A 17,843-nucleotide genomic window follows, 5' to 3' on the forward strand; every position below is an offset into this window, starting at 1 on the left:
ATAAAAGTATGACGCTTTAATAATTTTGTTTATTTTTCGTCGTGCGCCATTGTTTGCTTAGCTTGGTGCAATGAGCGCAACATTTACTCATCACATTCAAATGCATTAGATTGTTATATGTTCTCTCCTACATTGTAATGATCTCGGTGTTGAATCTAGCTTTAAAACTTCCACCAGCTGCAACTCCAGGAGCCACATTTTTACAGCAAGCTGGAGAAGCAAACAAACGGAAGCTGCAATCTCGCACTTTGCTTCGGGGTAAGGGGAATAAGCGGACTGCATCTTATGTATGTATCTGCAGCACATTTACTGTCGTGGTGTTTAATTGCGCTCTTTCTGCATAATAAAATACAAATTAAACAAAAAAGGATGACATTTTATCGTTGCATAGGTAGATTTTTTCTGCACCAGAATGTCAATCATCACTGACCTTAATTGTGCATGATAAGGTGCAGGTAAAAAGCACATGGTGCAAAAAACACAAAATGTATTTTTTTATCATTCTACTTGTGTGCATGTATATAACAGAGACACTTTTTTTGTACAGTTCAAATATTGGTCTGGAATACATAAATTTTCCATGGATATCATACGTATTCTCAAATTTTACGAGAAAATAAAACGATACTTTGTCGAATGACGCGCCCGAAAACACACCTTTGGCAAAATCTTCTCAACGTTGCTATTTGCACCGAACCAATAATGACAATGTATGTAGGTCACGTATGATACAACCGCATCGCAATTGCCGTAATCTGCTCTACACAGATATGCATGAGGACGTTTGTCTGCTGCGTAGCATATGTTTTCGCAATTTTATCGCTTGATACCCCCTTTTTCTAGCGTAGGATTTGATCTAAGCGTTTACTTTAATCCAACCAATTGGCATATGCGTACGTTGACAACTAAGATAAGCGAACAATCGTCCACACAACTGTAAAACCCACAACAACCGGTGAAGCTGTACACCTTTCGCAATAGCAATTGATAAAGTTTTCATTTGCTATCTTATTATTGGCAAAACATTTTGCGTCATACTCTAAATACGCACCTGGTTATTTGACGCCTTCTAGAACAATTAAATAGCGCATCAGTTTTTCTATGAAGCGAAAGGAAGCCACCAGAGTCATTTTATATCAGGTGGACAATTTCCAAAAATTAAAGAAATCGGAATTTAAAAAAAATAGTGTATTACCTACAACGACACGAACAACTGAATAAAATACTATAATATGGTTACGTGCCTCTGATCTTGCCTCCAGCGCTCGGGACAGTAAACGTGATGTATTACTCTGTTGAACTTTCTATATATAAAAATTTACAGTAGAAAAAGGTTATTTATAAATGGAATGTGTATGACAAGGTAATATACACTGCGAACAATTGAACATAAACATACATCCTTTTTTATTGTAAAAGAGAATAAGCTATCTTTCTTCATCAAACGCGCGAGCTGTCAAATTTGTGAGTCAAAAAACGAAAACAAGAAAACGTTGCACAGTACGTACCACAACAGCTGCAACAGTGACGGAAGCGCAACACCAAAGCCAGCTGACCGGACAGAGGTCATTTCCGCTACTAGAAGAGCATGAAAAACGAGCACACGTGAAGATCATTTAAAAAGTCGATTCGGTACACTTTCACAGAAAAAGGCTACGAGTTTAACCGTACACCACTGAACTTCCTTGTCCAGCCAGATGTAGGACAAAGAACTCTCCCCCCCCCCATCTCCGGTCATACGATGATGGGGGGGGGGGGGGTTAGGGGGGTATGACTTTTCGCTGCAAAAGAAAAGCAACAACACGTTCGAAAGACAGCTGAAAAAATCCACTTCGGAGCATGCTCTTCGAGGAATTTTCAATTTATTTCATTTTCCCGCCCAACTCGGCACACTCACATGCACACTGTTAGCCTTGACCGTAAAATCTAAATTTAAAAGGACGCACCAACGTCAACGGCACCGACTGTTGGTGGCCTCCATCAACGGTCTACCACCGGTCCAGTTCGGCAGCGGCGGTGGTGGTGGTGATGATGATGATGGGTAGGTGCGGTGCACTGATGACCGATCAATTTTTCTTAGTGCAGAACAAACAGATACTGCAGCAGTGGTAATAGAAAGAATACACAAAACTACGGAACAAATCGCCGCATGGTGATGCACTGAGCGAATTGAAAACGATTGATGAAGCTGGAAATGGATGAATATAAATGGAATGCAAATGCACGTCACGCAGCAGCAGTGAACTTGATTTGGAACGCCCTGCAAAGGGATGTGCACATACCCCACCGAGCCGTGTTCAAAGCGCCATAGTAAACAAGCAACTATATTACTAAGCCAATTGCAGAGCTCAGCAGAGATTTTCCTCCTGCTGAAGCAATTTTCAAGTTCATAACCTAGTTACTGTTTACGTTTCGTGTCATTGCTGTTTATGCCCAACTTCCCGGCGCGTATGATAGCGAGGCGCACATTTCCAAGTCTGCAAATGACCCATAAAGGGACTAATGCTGGTAAACATGCAACTGTTGCAGCACAGCACAACATTGTCAGGTCAATATTGTTGTTTGTCTGGTGTAAATATTTTCATATACCAGGCTTTATTCAGCGATTGTAAGATAACAACAGTGAAGTTAATTACAAGGTGAAGAGTTAGGATGTGTTTATACTTTTATTAGACTCTAAGCTTACCAAAAACTTGTTATAGAATAAGGTGAAACATTTCATATGTGCTGCATTTTTAGTTTGTTTTATAATATCAACATTACTGCGAATATTACCATACTTATCTGGCATTTGAAATGGCGCCAAAATGCAATGCAACCGGAGCAATACCAATCCCACCAACCCTACCCCAGCTGACGGATCATTAATCATGCAGACACCTTTCAGCAGGTTAATTTCCAACTAACGCTGGACTAATAAATTTATCCCTCCGTGCAAACCACCGGGTACACTACCGACCACACCCTTTGATTGTACACCCCCCGAGGGGAGGAGGTCAGTCAGAACATGCTGTCGTACCGCTGAGCGGGTTTTGCACCCTGCCGATCCATTGGCAATTTATTCGCAGTTAATGTATCTCCTCTTTTTAATCTACCACAGCTGGCTGCAACAAGTCACGAATATTTCTTGGAAAACGTTATTCCGGACAAAAAGAATCAGAACGAACAGCAGCAAGGGAAGCTGAAGGACAGACAGCAGTGTCGCTGTGCAAACGGGAATAGGATGTAGAACACGGTCAATTGAAAAACTGTCGATTTAGCCAACAACAACAATATCAGCAACAATATCTCTTTTCAGCACTAAAAGTAAATTTACTTTTAGTGCTGAAAAGAGTGGTATAAAAATCATTAATTTTTAAACACAGCAGGACACTGACTGGTATCGAAGAAAAAGCAAGACTCTTAACCATTCTGTTTTCCCACTGCTTTACCACGCTTTAATGAGATCGCATAAAAACTGGTATTTTTTTTAAATATATGCAAAGCCTAATCCAGATTGTATACTGCCATTTAGGGCTGCATTGCACATAACTCAAGCTTCAGGTGAAAAATGCATTCTGCATTCCTAACCAGTTACGCCGCCCGCTACCATATATATAACGAGGTTAAGCAATTCTTGAGATATTTAAAGGCACCGGAACCGTCATCTTCAGCGACTCAGTGGCTTATCCCTACCCAGTAAAATTTCATACATGGTACCATAAGTGTGAATAAATAATTTTGGCTCCTAAGCCATTTCGACGAATTTTACCAGTCAGTCACGTGTGTCTCGTAGAACGGCGTGAACGAAACGGTGTGTAGTCAGCCAGTACCATCATGGAATGATTTCATGAAAATACAAATAAAAATATACGCAATTTCCCATAACTGAAGGAATATAACCGGCCACCTTAGCAACCGTTTGGGCAGGAATGGAACGTAAAAATCAGTTCGGAAACAGTTTCAGAGGGTAGGGGAAGTACGGTAAAGGGTAGGCGTGCCTTTGCAAATGTGCGGTTTTGTAATGCTCGGTTGTTTTGTACATTAAAAAAACGAGCAAAAAGCCAATCTGGCGAAGGTCAGCACTTAGGAAGCACGTGCGCTTCTGCCACCCGTTTAACGGATACCAGATACCTCTTTTCTTCTACACTTGGCCTTTCAAACACCTACACGCAACAGGCTAACGTTGCACGCAAACAACAACAGAAAGTTAAGCACGGTTGGTATCAAATGCACGGCAGACAACAACAACAATCTTACCGAGAAGGCATTTTTATCGGCAATATTAAAGTAAAACCACATCGATCGTATTTCTATAGAACAAGATAGTAGTAAAGCATGGCAGCGGTAGAAGATATTACACACTTTAAGAAACATTCAAAAATAAAAAAAGCTTTTTTTCTTTTTAAATAACTTAAAATAACTTTCACAACTGGTATTAAAACATACAATGGTGTTGGTAGGTGCAATGATTGACTTTCCGGCTACGTGGTAATGAATTAAGTCTCGAAAGCCTGTGCCCATGTCCGCGTTTGACGTTACGCCAAATAGAAGAAAGTGCAAGGATACATCGAAATTTAGGGTAAATTACTACAACACTTGCTCTTACCATAGATTAGTGGCGGTTCATGGTGAACTTTGGATTGCCATTGACATGAACATGAACCCCTCCTTTCGGACAAGGACATATCAAGACGGAATAAGCAAGAACACACATCCCGCCTGCTACAAGCTAGCTATTTGGAAACGATAGAAGGTTCCTGCCAGCTTAATTAATTCCAAACAACTCCGCCAACCATCGCACGACCACTTTAGAAGAAACGAAATAGCGTCTGTTTGGAATCAGGATCCATGTCAAGTTCCCGGTTATTGACAGTGAAAAGATTTACGGTGCATACTCGCTCGGTACCGTTACAGGATTGAGCCAAACCTACCAACACTCGAGTGGCATCGTCAAGGGAATACAAAAACGAACGTTTTATAGCAACACTGTGCCTTGTGGGAGAATGCATCGGGGCAATCACGCGATACTTGCCGTTCTGTCAAATTACATACGTCGCAAAATTCAACTAAAGATAAAAAAGAAACGAGGTCTGCTTTTGATGCATTTCATTGCTTTGCTTGGCATTGTTGTTCATTCATTCAAGCAAACACACTATTTATACCAATCAAACGAGACAAAGCTTCAGTTGTTGTTATTTAATTTAATTTTTTAGTTATAGTATTAAGTGGGTACCACTAGCGCACCACAAAAAAAATAATATACCATGTCTATGTTTTAATGAGGCATATTTTTACGTGAAACATTTTCTCATAAGCTTATTGTCAAATATCATGTGTGTTTATTACTAAGCTAACACGACACAATCTCTCAAGCAGAGCAAAACAGTGCATATACATGTGTTTGGCCGTACTTTCAATTTCGAAACAAAGCATAACACGTAAACAGGATGTTTAACCAAGACACCCACGTTGCCGTCAATTGCAATGAACCCGGATAAGCATCAGTCATCATAAAGGAAAGATTGGTGCAGATGTAAGAAAAACAACAAACAGTAAAATTCTATTATCGTGTTCAGAGCAAGGGCAAGGACGGGGAACACTAATCATGCAACACACTTCATGTTTGTTGGCTTTCAGATAAAATGTAACACCAAACAGTGCATATAGCTCTATTAATACCCGGGTCCAAAGATGGCAATAACAATAACAACATACTAAAATAACAAATGCGTGACCTTAATTCAGTATTTGATAAAATTAACTCTTCCATCTACTACTATATTTCGGTTGAGGTTTTATTAATGAAGCGAGGTATAGCACACAGAAACGATTATTTGTATTCTAGTGTGAAGCAATGAAAAAAAAAATTGTTTCAATGAAAAATATAAATCATACGTTGTTGATCTGTCAAAACACATCAATATCAGCATGTTATGAAAATCTACCAAACATATGACAGAATATCTCAGAATTTCGCCAAACATTTCGAGTTTTCTCAATCAAATACCAATTTACGCGTAAGCCGTATATCATGAAATAAACGATCCAGCCTAATACCAAATTTATAAATTGTATTTAAATGATAAAATCAATGAATAAAATCGCCAGTTCAAGCCCTTTGCGACCGTGTAGGTCAACAAGGTAGATAAACAGTTTTTTCTGCATTTATTTGCACCACTTAACGCGGTACGCACTTAAGTCGATACGGTTTTCTCCAATCACATTTGATTGCCGATTGCCTGAAACAGGGGTCTCGAGAGTTAGTAACGAGGCCCTCGATGACTTTGTAAATGCTAAAACTAAAAGTTTATAATTTTGAAGATTTAAAAAAAATCATAATTTTTTAATTTTCAATACAAAAATAAATTTTCAATAATATAAAGCTGTACAATTTTGATACATTCAGTTGGTATTTTCTTATTAAAAAGGGATTTAAACGTCAGTCCATTATCTAAAGGTATATATAAAAATGTTATTTTTTTTATTCAGGAGGAACGGTCCAAAAGGCCGTATTGCTGTATAAAAATGTTATATGAATTATACATTCAAAAAATAACACAAATAACATTTCAGTTGGAAAACCCTCAATTCATATAGTATTCTTAACAACCTTTTTTGTTTCTCACTAGTCTCACTTCATGGAATAATGCAGTACGGCACTAATTTCTCGATGCCACAATATTCTGACATTGGGGGCCTTCACGATTCTAGCTAGTTTTTTGTATGGAGTTTGACAGTTGGAGGCTGAAATCATGTAAACACTCCATACAAAACCACACAAAAAACTAGCCTGCAATTTTCAGTCTAGATTATTCTAGCCACAAAGCTAGAATTAGATTCGAGTACCTGCTCGAAAACAAGGTAGTGTTTACATTTATCCCAAGATCTCTGGTATAAAGAGATCTGGTGATGGAATCCAGAATCAAAGTGCATGTAGTCCAGGTGGTCTCATAGTATGTTTTTTAAAACCAAATGTGAAAGGCCCCCATTATTGATGTTGGATCGTTGGTTCTATATTACTTCTACTCTTTACGAACATTTCCAACAAGAATCGTCTATCATCATCCTTCATTTGACCAGCTTTTTTCATACTATACGTAGGAACGCTTTAATGCAACGCAAAGCAAAGGCGAACTGAGAAAACACAATTAATTATTCGTTCAACCAAACCCATAATATGTCGCATCTGATTTTTCTTTCCTTTACCCTTTTTTTCTCTCGAGTTATGCTCTATTGATAGATGCTTCTACAATTACCGTCTAAGCGAAATGATACATCACTCCAAGGACATTTTGCTTTCAGCCTTAGCTTGCAAACTATTCCTCGTATCATTCATTCTAGATCCCCTTTTCCGACTATTTGAACGAATGACATTGGAATAGAACATTGCTCGAGGACAACATTTCGCACTTCACATTCCACACGTTGGGGAAGGCTCGATGCGGATTCTTGCAACTCTTTCCGTGCAAACACGGCAAAGAAGAACCTGCGCCGCATCCTTATGATTGTGTTTCATCCATTTATTTCGACAGTGAATGATGCTTGAAAACGGTTAGCAGCCTTTTGCAAACTGCGAAGTTTCAGATATGTATTGAAACTTTTAGTTAGGAGAAAGAAATCGGAAATACACATCGACGCATTCCGAGGTGAGATGTGGTAATATTGTTGTTGTTCTCGTGTTCTTATTTAACATGATGATGACCTATCTAACAAAAACAAAATTTAAGATCACGCGTTAGCAATTTTCTATATGGCGTGGACATGCCGGCTTAACAGGGTACTACGCAGCCGAATAGTCAGTCCTTGCTACGGGGGGATCGTTCATTCTTGGCTTGAACCCGCGACGGGCATATCATTAAGTCGTACGAGTTGACGACTGTACCAAGGGACCGCCTTGCGTTAGTAAGGTTTGTTTAAAGATTGGTATTAAATTAATAAAATAAAATACCGTACCATTTCTATGATCAACAAGGCGCAACAACTTATTAACCATCATCGGGCACATCATAACAGGCCAACCAATCAGTGTCTACCTTTTCCGCTTATTAACGGTTGACCGGGCAGGAAAGAAAAGCGACAGACTGGCACGTTGCTAACGCCCGTGTCCTTGGTGAGCACAAAATTGTTGCCAAAGCCAATGGACGCTAATTGCTGACGAAGGTAAGGCTTCAGAAATAAAAAGCAGACAGGCAAGCACACACAACAGAAGCCACTCGAGGTGGCTGGGCAGTGGAGCACGACGGATGTCTCTCTCTCCATGGGCAAAGACGAGAGAAAATATAAGGCAACAACAACACGCCACGAGTGGTAAACACACACAACTTCCGAACCCGGCCGGTAGTTTGGTTAGCCCCGCCAATGCCTTCGCTAACACTCACGGCCATTGGATCACAGGGATGGGAAGAGAATCTGGTTCTACCTTTCCGGTGCTAGTATGCTAGGTTCAATTTGTCCCACCAGCTTCTTGTGCGCTGCGCGTTGCTCTATCACCCGCGCCGCACCCTTGTCAAGTACATTACATTATTTGTAAGCGCGTGCTTTTTTTCTTCTTTCATCTATTCGCATCTTATGCTGGCTCACGATACTGCGAACCTGTCGACGACCGGCGACGGCCACGGAGCACTCACACTACCTGCCTGTTGGCGGCACTTATGCTACTCTCGAAGCCCATTATGCTGTCCATTTGCGTCACAATTTGCACAAGGTCACGACATGAAATCCCACGAAGTAAAGGAAAGGATTGAACCGGCACCGGCAAACGTCAGATTAAGAAACAGTACACCGATTACTGCTGGTACTGCTTTGCTTTAACTGACATTTACAAATATCTTAAAGAGTTTACCAAAAATAGTTTTACTTGGTTGCACAACTACATCAACAGTTACTTTATTGAATAATTACAAGCATAATTTTTTTTAGCAAACAACAAACAAATGTGTAAATATTTCTCGCAAGTTCATCGTAAATTACGTAGATACATTCGATCGTACCACCACTATGATATGGCGGTTTCACACAAATACCTCGTCCGAATAGAACAATAAAATCCATACATTTTTCCTCAAACTCACAATAACACAACACAAGAGTGCAGCAGGTTGTGCTGCCATATCAATGGTCTTGAAATGCCACAAATGAAATCCATAGCTCACGTGGGAAGCGATACGGTACGATTATACGCCCCTGGCACCGGGACAGGAAACGCCGAAGCGCCGGAAACTGGTGACAGACATCATTCACTCGCACATACCACAAGAAGCTACCATCAGCAATGCCAATGGACTGCAACTGGGGCACGCTGAGCAGTAAGCCAAATCATCAACGCAGTGCTGCAACTGGAGCTTTGGCTGCGGGCACAAACTGAATTGAAATAAACACAAGAGAATATTCCATTGCCTTATCTGAAACTTTGCTACATGCAATATAACAAGAAGCTTTAATACAAAGATTAAATGAATTTACAAATATCTGCAACGAATAAATCATTTTTTAATCTTATTTTATAATGTCACAATAATATGTTCTATTTGACATCAATCTTTTTCATCTGAGCTTTTCTTAAAAAATTATGATAAAAAAGATCTTCTGCTATTCAATTAGTGTATTTTACTTCTTTCGTTCGTTATTTATTTAATAATTCATTTATTTAATTAATTAATTATTGTGACGGATTCAAAATGATTCACATTCCCATTCAGTATCCCGCTATTACAATATATAATCCTATAAAAACCTATCCTGACCTTACAACGATTTACGCAAAACTACTATTAAAAACACCTTTGATACGTTTGAAAAAAGTTTGAAGTAAACATACACTTACTTGAAAAAATAGCAGAAAAAACAGAATCCCTTCATAGAGAAATAGGCTTCAATAATTGTATCCGTTCGAAGTTTTCGTTCTGTAAACAAGCAATTATTTCGAAAACTTCTTACTAGTAATAAACATCAAATACCTTCCATACTTCGTCACACTGATTAAGAGCCTAGCATATAGGTATAATAAACACAAATAAAAACACAGAACGTCCGTCAAATAGGCTTCAACGAATAATATTTTCATGGTCGGTTCACGGTTGGTCACTAAGGACTATAAACGTTATTTCCTATTTCACAAATAATCGTTCGAAGCGAGAAAAAAAACGTTCGTGATAATGAGCACTGCCAATTAATTTATGATTCATAAATATTTAACCGATGACGTTGATTTGCCAAGCGATCGTTACGAGCTGCTCGATGCTTAGGTTGTGGTTATGCCGGGATTTGACAATCGGTATGTCATTAAGCAGTAATTTAATCCTCGCTGTACTGCGGTTTATGCGATGCATTGCAATCATATTGTACAAACGTACTTGATGGTTGTGCTCATCAAAAGCGGAAGAGGCCAATTTCAAACGCAATGTGTGTGTGCAGCCTTTAAAATAAGAGTCAAGCAGCGACGGGCGTGATCAAATAGGGTCAAGGAACTTCCATTGGACAGTTATAACAACGCACTGTACCTACGACTTAAGTGTTTGTACAATTTGCAAACAGCTTATTTTCATAAAATCAAAATGATTTGTCAAACGCTCTGGCAGTAGAATGACCCTAAACACATAGACAGTTACGAAGCCTCACATTACGCACAGCTTTGTTATGATCAAGATAAGAGCAAAAATGAGTTATCAGTTTATCAACAAGCGTTATCTGACACCGGAATTGGCGATAGTTTTTTTTTCTTGTATCCTATCGTTGGATATCACATTCTAGGCATATACAACAAACATGTCACATAGAACTCCCATGGGCCTGTGGTAGTATGTTTAAAATAATTTTAAAAAAATCAAGATTATTGATTCATCATATCGTGAAAATTATTATACAAAACGTTACAATGAAATCATTAATGATATATTAATTCTAGAAATCTACTAAAAAATCAAAATAATACTATGGCAATATATTCCTGCGTGTAATGGGCTCTGTATTTTTAAAATGTCACCTGATGATAAGAAAGCTTTGCCAATTGCCGCCTTTCAGGGGAGCCATGCGCTTTCGATGCTGAATGAAGAAAGTAATTTATGTTATCAGTGAGCACAATGGGACGGGCTAAGCACTTAGCACATGCGAATAATGTCTGCATCGCTACTTGGAAAATAAAAATAAGTACAGTGGGACGCCATTCATCCGGATACCTTTTATTCGGCTGTCCGTATACCCGTGCTCAGATCATAACGAAAAACAATAAAAATTCTGTCTAATTTTAAATATTAAAATTTTATTTCTATTTATTTGAAATAAGTTCATTAAATCTGACTAGGCGAGATCGAGTTCCAATGAGTACGGATAAACGGCGTTCTACTGTATACAAAAAAAATTAATATTAAAAATATGACAGAATATTACAAGGCATAGCTGCAAAATTGTTTCCAAATAGATCGGGTAGTTTACTGGAAAAGTTAAATTAATCGATTTTCTGCTTCCGATACACTGTTTTCCGGGTCAGTTTCTAATGTGAAGGGTATTATTCAATAAACGCACGAGGTTTTTTAAACAGCCTAGCTGTCAAAAATAATGACAGCTGTTGAAAAATATCTTGCAAGTTTCGAGTAACGCTGTTCACATTGAAAACTGAGCCAGAAAATAGAGTAAACATGGCTCAACGCGTTATCCTGAACACAATAAAAGGAAAAAATAAGCCAAAACAGCATCGCACGTTGATATGCAATCGGTGCAGTATGGCGCCTTGTGAGCTGCAGGTGAACACAGGTTTCCACAGCTATTTCCATAGTACCAGCCGAGGCATTGAACCTGACAGCGTTCGATATCTCCTGTTGCTCAGCAACCAAATCGATCCCAGCTGAATCTGTTCCACCTAGATGTGTACACCGTGCATTTGGGATCCCAGCTGGTACAATCAGAAAATGTAATAAACAATTATTTCTTGTTTGTTTTTGCAGCGATGAAAATTACACAATCAAACTAATATTAGTAATGGCTAGTTCTGTTACCTTGTTTTGTGTCAAAGTAATAAAGCAAATTATTAAAAAATATAATTATCACATCTACTAACGGTAAATGTATTTAATTCTAAAATATTTTTAGTTTTGTTTTATGGATGTGCTATATGTATGTTCCTTGTATTTCAGGTAAGTGATTTTTATGAGTTGTAGACCGGGACTAATTATCTTACCAAGAAGTAGGGAATAAAATAAAAGCGAAATACTTCATCTTTTTTTTTTTATTCAGGTGTAACGGTCCGAAAAGGCCGTATTGCTAATACTTTATCATTTATTTAAAGCACATAAATTATTAATCCACAATATCCGCAATGTTTCAACGTTCGATAAGCTTTCTAATGATGCCCAAAGTTTACTGGATAGCTTTATGCTAATCCATCGCACTGTTGCTACACTGTTTATGTACCGATTTCTTTGAAAGGATTTAAAACACGCACACACACACCCACCCACAATAATAATAAAACTCAACCCTAGCAGCTAGCATAGGAAGGTAGTCAAAGAGACGGAAGAGAGAAACTGTTTACAACCTTCCGGGCGCACGTGCTGCACAACTTACGCCTTGTTTTCGTACACTTCACAGGGCAGATTTACCATAACAGCGCGCTACCAGGCGTCTCCATTCGAAAAACATGGCTAGCTTAGCTCAACCCACGACAAGCACGGTAACGGGATCTACTGGTGTGGTTTGTGGCTGAGCAGTGGAGCTTTAATCGAAAACGGCCTGCCTGCTGTCGACACAGATTTCACACATCATTTGGTGAAATATTTGCTACCATCACAAATTAATAGCGATCAGCGAAAGCAACACTTCTTGGCTGTGCGAAAGAACGTGCAGTGGCCAATCCATCCCAGGCACGAGTTGAGACATTTTTTTTGCTTCTTTTTTTCGTACATCCTATGATGTGTACACATTTGCCAAACACTGTTCACTTTGCTGTTTTGCAAGGTTTTCATTTCCTTTTCACCGTTTTTAGTATACAATTGGCGGTATTGCATTAGCGTGAACTGTGGCCAAGAAATCTACTCCCTACCTCGGTTAATCCTATTTGTATATTCTGCCGATTAGAAACAACTTGGTCAACCGCCAAGCGATTAATTTGGAAGTGTTTTGACAGTTGTTATACAACCATCGATAGGCTACGACTACACTTGCCTTACTTGAAGGTGCCAACCATCCATCGTACCTATCCGCGGGGTTAACACTCAGGGTGTGTGTCTCGAAATTGCCAACAAATCGAAAGAAATGAAGCGAATCATTTCACAATCAACTAACCTTTTTTAAGACGGTTGGGTAAAACCAGCGCTACATTAAGTGGAAAAAACGTTGCCGGTGGCTTCAAATTTAGTAACGCTATCAAATATTTAGAAAGCACGTTCACAAGCGCTATAAAATGTTATGATACGCATTTCACCATTAGGTAGCGCAGGGTCTATTAAATAAATGAAGGTACTCCGTCGTCACACCGGACCCATGATCAGTACTAAATTCGATGGTTCGAAAATTAAAGATGCAAAATAATTTGCAGTACATAAGCAAAACAAAAAAAAGGATATTGTACAAATGAATTTAACATTATCAATATTTTACTTGCGCAAATGGTATTATCAGACTACGAAAAGTTGAAAAATGCTAATCTTTATTGACATTTCCGAGAAAAAAGATGCAACTGGAAAAAAGTAAATAACTATATTTTCGACGGGATTTTTTGTTGTTGCTTCAGTTATATATGACGTAATTTTTTGTTCAGATAACGTCAAGTTTTACACAACGAACAGACGAACACGTCGAACTTACACATCATGTGTTTTACCTTAATGTTTAAATAGCCAATGGTACTAGAAGGTCATTGACCCAGATAGGAATTAATACCCGTCTCCACCGGTATGTATGAATAGACGTGACGCGATGAGCCATCCAATCCTTAATGCTTAAAGCACATTTAAAAATTAAACAAACATAATGTAACAATCTGCACCCGAGACTTGTGACAGCGTTTCTCATATTTAATATGTATTTAAACTATTAAAGCAGTACCCAGTACTGCATGTGTCCATGACATTTAACGACGGTATTGATAAAATGAAAATGTAACTACATCAGGACACATCGGTTATCAGGGACCAGATTAACCGGGGGCGTATTATCCGTGATGTAAAAAATGATTTTTTGGATATTAAAAATGACCTTTCAAACTGTGCTCTTGTTGTCTTAAAAATCTCAAAGATGATTTCAAAATTAACTTAATGTAATGGGAATTGGTCTCTACCGCACCGCACCCTGGACAAATCTAGTTGTAGTTTCCAAGGAGCCTGTCCAAAAAGGGTACCATAAAGTCCAATATGAATCCAACATATGAAGTTCACTTCCCATAAGGGTCAAGCAAGTGTCCCTCAACTATGAGAACAGCTGGAAACCCCTGTAAGCCGTCTATCTTATAACGGAATTTCGGATTTTTTTATATTGGGAAACAAATACTTCTACATACAAATAGAACTAGCGAAGTTGCACTGCGTACGACAGCGATGCTCATTACTCATATGCTTAATTAAAGCATATTCACAACAATTGATAATTAAAACTTTTATAGTGGCTTGTCTGAATTGTTCAAGCTTCAAAATTGCACCGAGAGCGATTGCACCAAGAAACCTCGCAGGAACGTTATCTCTTTAGCAACCATTTACTGACCACTTTTTGGCACACCAAAGTTAATATCAAACGACTCTTCCCCTTCCTCATAGCATACCCCTGAAATTCACCTGACAGAACAACCGCAACACTCGACATATAGTAAAGACAGTGAATAGAGAAACAAAGCATTCGCATTGTCCACCTGGGTACAGATCGTGAGCTTTGACATTTGCAAAAAGGTAACCATTTGCATTGCTGTAACAGCACCCGCGCGCGGTTTCATTGGTAAGGCTGGGCAGGACGCACCACCAACACCATCACAAGCAACAAAACCGAATGCGGCGGAAAAGGAGGAACGACAAATGTCACTGGGAAATAGCTGGCTTCCTCGTCATAAAGTACGCGCTGCGAATATGATGTTTGAGCGAGGCACCACCCAAAGCAGGACACGTTGGTTTGCTTTTTCTCTTTGAAATTTGCTTGGTAAGAGTGACCGGTGTGTTCGCTTTGCGCCTATAGAAGGAACATTGCTAAAAAAACAACACTTGGTGGCAATCTGGTTCTTTTGGCCGTGGATGACTCATACAATCCGCGTGCGCGCTAATAATGGATACCGGCTAATGGAATATTAAATATAACTAGAAGCAAATTTACAGCCCATGAATAGATCAACACGGTCTCTCCTTCGTTTCTCAGTCTCTTTCATTTTACGCTTCACAAAATGTGTAAAATTTTACAGAATATTTTTCGCGTTCTGAATGCCCTGTATGCTGTATCCCAGTGCTCTCCGACCTTTTTAGGATTGCAGACCACTTGGCTTTGAAAAAACATTTGCGCGGCCCACATTTATTGTGGACATACATTTTTTAAATTTAGTTCAATGTTTTTGATCAAAAATATGTTTAAATCTTATTCTACACATGCCTGTTGAAAATTTAAACTTGATTGTTGGGAAAAAAATGCACGATATGTATAGTAATAAGTTTTTCTTTTTCAAAAATTAATTCATTTGCGGACCACGTCTGTTAACGACACGGACCACAGGTTGGAGACCACTGCTGTATCCCATTACAAACGATTCCATATTCCTGCACTGCACACCACATTGTAAACAAACCTGGAGGTTTCGGTGTTTGGCGATGGAGTCCTACTCCTTGGGAGTGATGACGCAAATCCCATTACGTCATTCATTCCATCCTGGTCGGTACACCATTAGCACCACTACCATTAACCGAGCTCCTAACCGAGGATATATGGGTACGGTTTGGTCAATTCAAAATCCTGATTAGCGAAAGCGATAGACACTTGAACAAAAAAGCTCAACAAGCTATCTGTCACTCGGTCTATCTCTGTCTATCTATTTATGAAGAACCAATTGTGGTAATTGATATGTTAGTTTGCTCTTTCTTACACGCTCCATCGCATTACTGACGGCAGTAATGGGTGAACAAATAATATTTTTGTGTACTTTTTATTTACTTGCATAGGTATGTTGGAGAGTAAGAATAAATCTTGATAAAATGTATAACGATTTATAAGCAATCATTTTTCCCAATAAAATTCCAGTATAGGATTTCGCCAGGAAAAAAATGGCAGAACAAAACTTTCCCATCATGCTGAGAAAAGCATTCCACACACCACATTCGTCGGGTAGAAGCAACTGTTGTCAAACAAATTTTTGCTTTCTAGTGGGGAAATAGAAAGTTCTACCAGCAGGCAAAACTGTGCACACCACATAAAACGCGCGTTGCACAAAGCGTAACAGCCCGTTGACTCGGGGAACGACAGTCACCCGGGGGTTGAAGGAGGAGCGGCGGTATGTGGGTACGTGTTAGCAGTCGAATCAGCAGCTGCAGCAGCAGCTACAACAACGGAACGTGTGCGAACTATGTTACGACAGCTGTTGTCCAAATTTCAAGGCTTCTATCATGCTTTCGTAGGCTTCGTTAGGCACCCACGCACACACACACACACACACGTATGTACTATCGTAGCACAGCTTAATTATTTCTACGGAGCTTAAGGATTATCCTCCGTGTGCGAACCGGTGTATGAGCAGCATAAATCAGTCCCTTGTACACGTACATGGTTTAGAGTGCGCTTAAGAGAGTATTTCATGGTGAAATACTAAATCAATTGGTAAGAGACACGTTTTTGGTGAAAAAGTAGAACATTATTTCATCATCCTAGGAATTTCCCCATCCAAAGCTATGATAGAAAACATTCCTCCAAATGCCCTTCAACTAATATCCAAAAACAACCCAAGCAATGCTCCAAACGTCATTTTATCCACGCGATTTCTCGAAGCTAACCTCTACACGTCAAACCAGCGCTGCCCCTGGTAGTCCCGCAAAATAAACACCGCACATGCAGAGACGGCCATGAAATATAGATGCAATTTGATGGTGCAAAAAGTGCCGATGATGCGTATGCAAAATGTCGCTTTACAACAACTTACCTGACCACATGTGGACACTGTTTCGTGCGGCTTGTCGAACAAGACCCGGTCGGACCCGGGACCGGAGTGCACCAAGGGAATAATGCGGATTGTGCCGGGCAGCACCGATTTTTGCAGCACCACACAATATAGAGCAGCGAGTTTTTACGCCTCTTCTGTTTCGCTCACACTTATTTGCAGAATGGCGCGCACACGCGATACACACGCAGAGAGGCGGAAAGAGATAGGGGAAAATGTACCGCACATGGGAAGTGGCGATGATACACGCGGTCCGCTTTCTAGATGCACACACTTTCGCGATACACGGGATTGACGCGGGTTGTCCTCTACGAGGAACAGGGGGTGGGGGGTCAGAGGGGTAACGCGGACCGGAGGTAGAAAGTGACCCCGGGAGAAGGTGCGTGTCGGTGGAACGTGGCGACCGGTCGGATGGTGGTTCCTCGTGTCCGTCTCGCGCGACCCGGTCGCAGAATTCACTGTCGCCGGAAGAAAAGTTGCGGGATCAACGAGGTACGGCGCACAGCACACGCAGGTGAAGGCAGCGAGGTTCCGGGATTTTCGCGTATCGATTACCCCGGGGCTGGTCGGTTCGTCCGGAAAAGGTCTCGCACGACGCTTCAGACAACAGTACGCCGAAGGTAAAAGAAAACACACACCCGTCGCACCGCGAGCAAATCAACACAAAACCGATGAAATTGGAAAAATGGGACCAAAGCGATGATTATTTCTCGTCGACAGGGGCACTCACGCGTCCATGCTGTTTGACAGTCAC

General features: G+C 39.9%; 1 protein-coding gene across 1 annotated transcript in view; it reads right to left on the minus strand.

The window, feature by feature from the left end:
- The window catches only part of LOC121590857 (sodium-dependent phosphate transporter 1-A-like), a 78,462-nt gene extending 60,627 nt beyond the window's left edge, over nucleotides 1-17,835 (minus strand). Inside the window, exon 1 of the mRNA XM_041910959.1 lies at nucleotides 17,072-17,835. The gene's annotated coding sequence lies outside the window, so the exon portion shown is untranslated. The remainder of the gene's footprint in view (nucleotides 1-17,071) is intronic.
- Between the last annotated feature and the right edge of the window lie 8 nt (nucleotides 17,836-17,843).

This window comes from Anopheles merus, chromosome 2R (assembly GCF_017562075.2).
Source record: "Anopheles merus strain MAF chromosome 2R, AmerM5.1, whole genome shotgun sequence".
Lineage (NCBI taxonomy): Eukaryota > Metazoa > Arthropoda > Insecta > Diptera > Culicidae > Anopheles > Anopheles merus.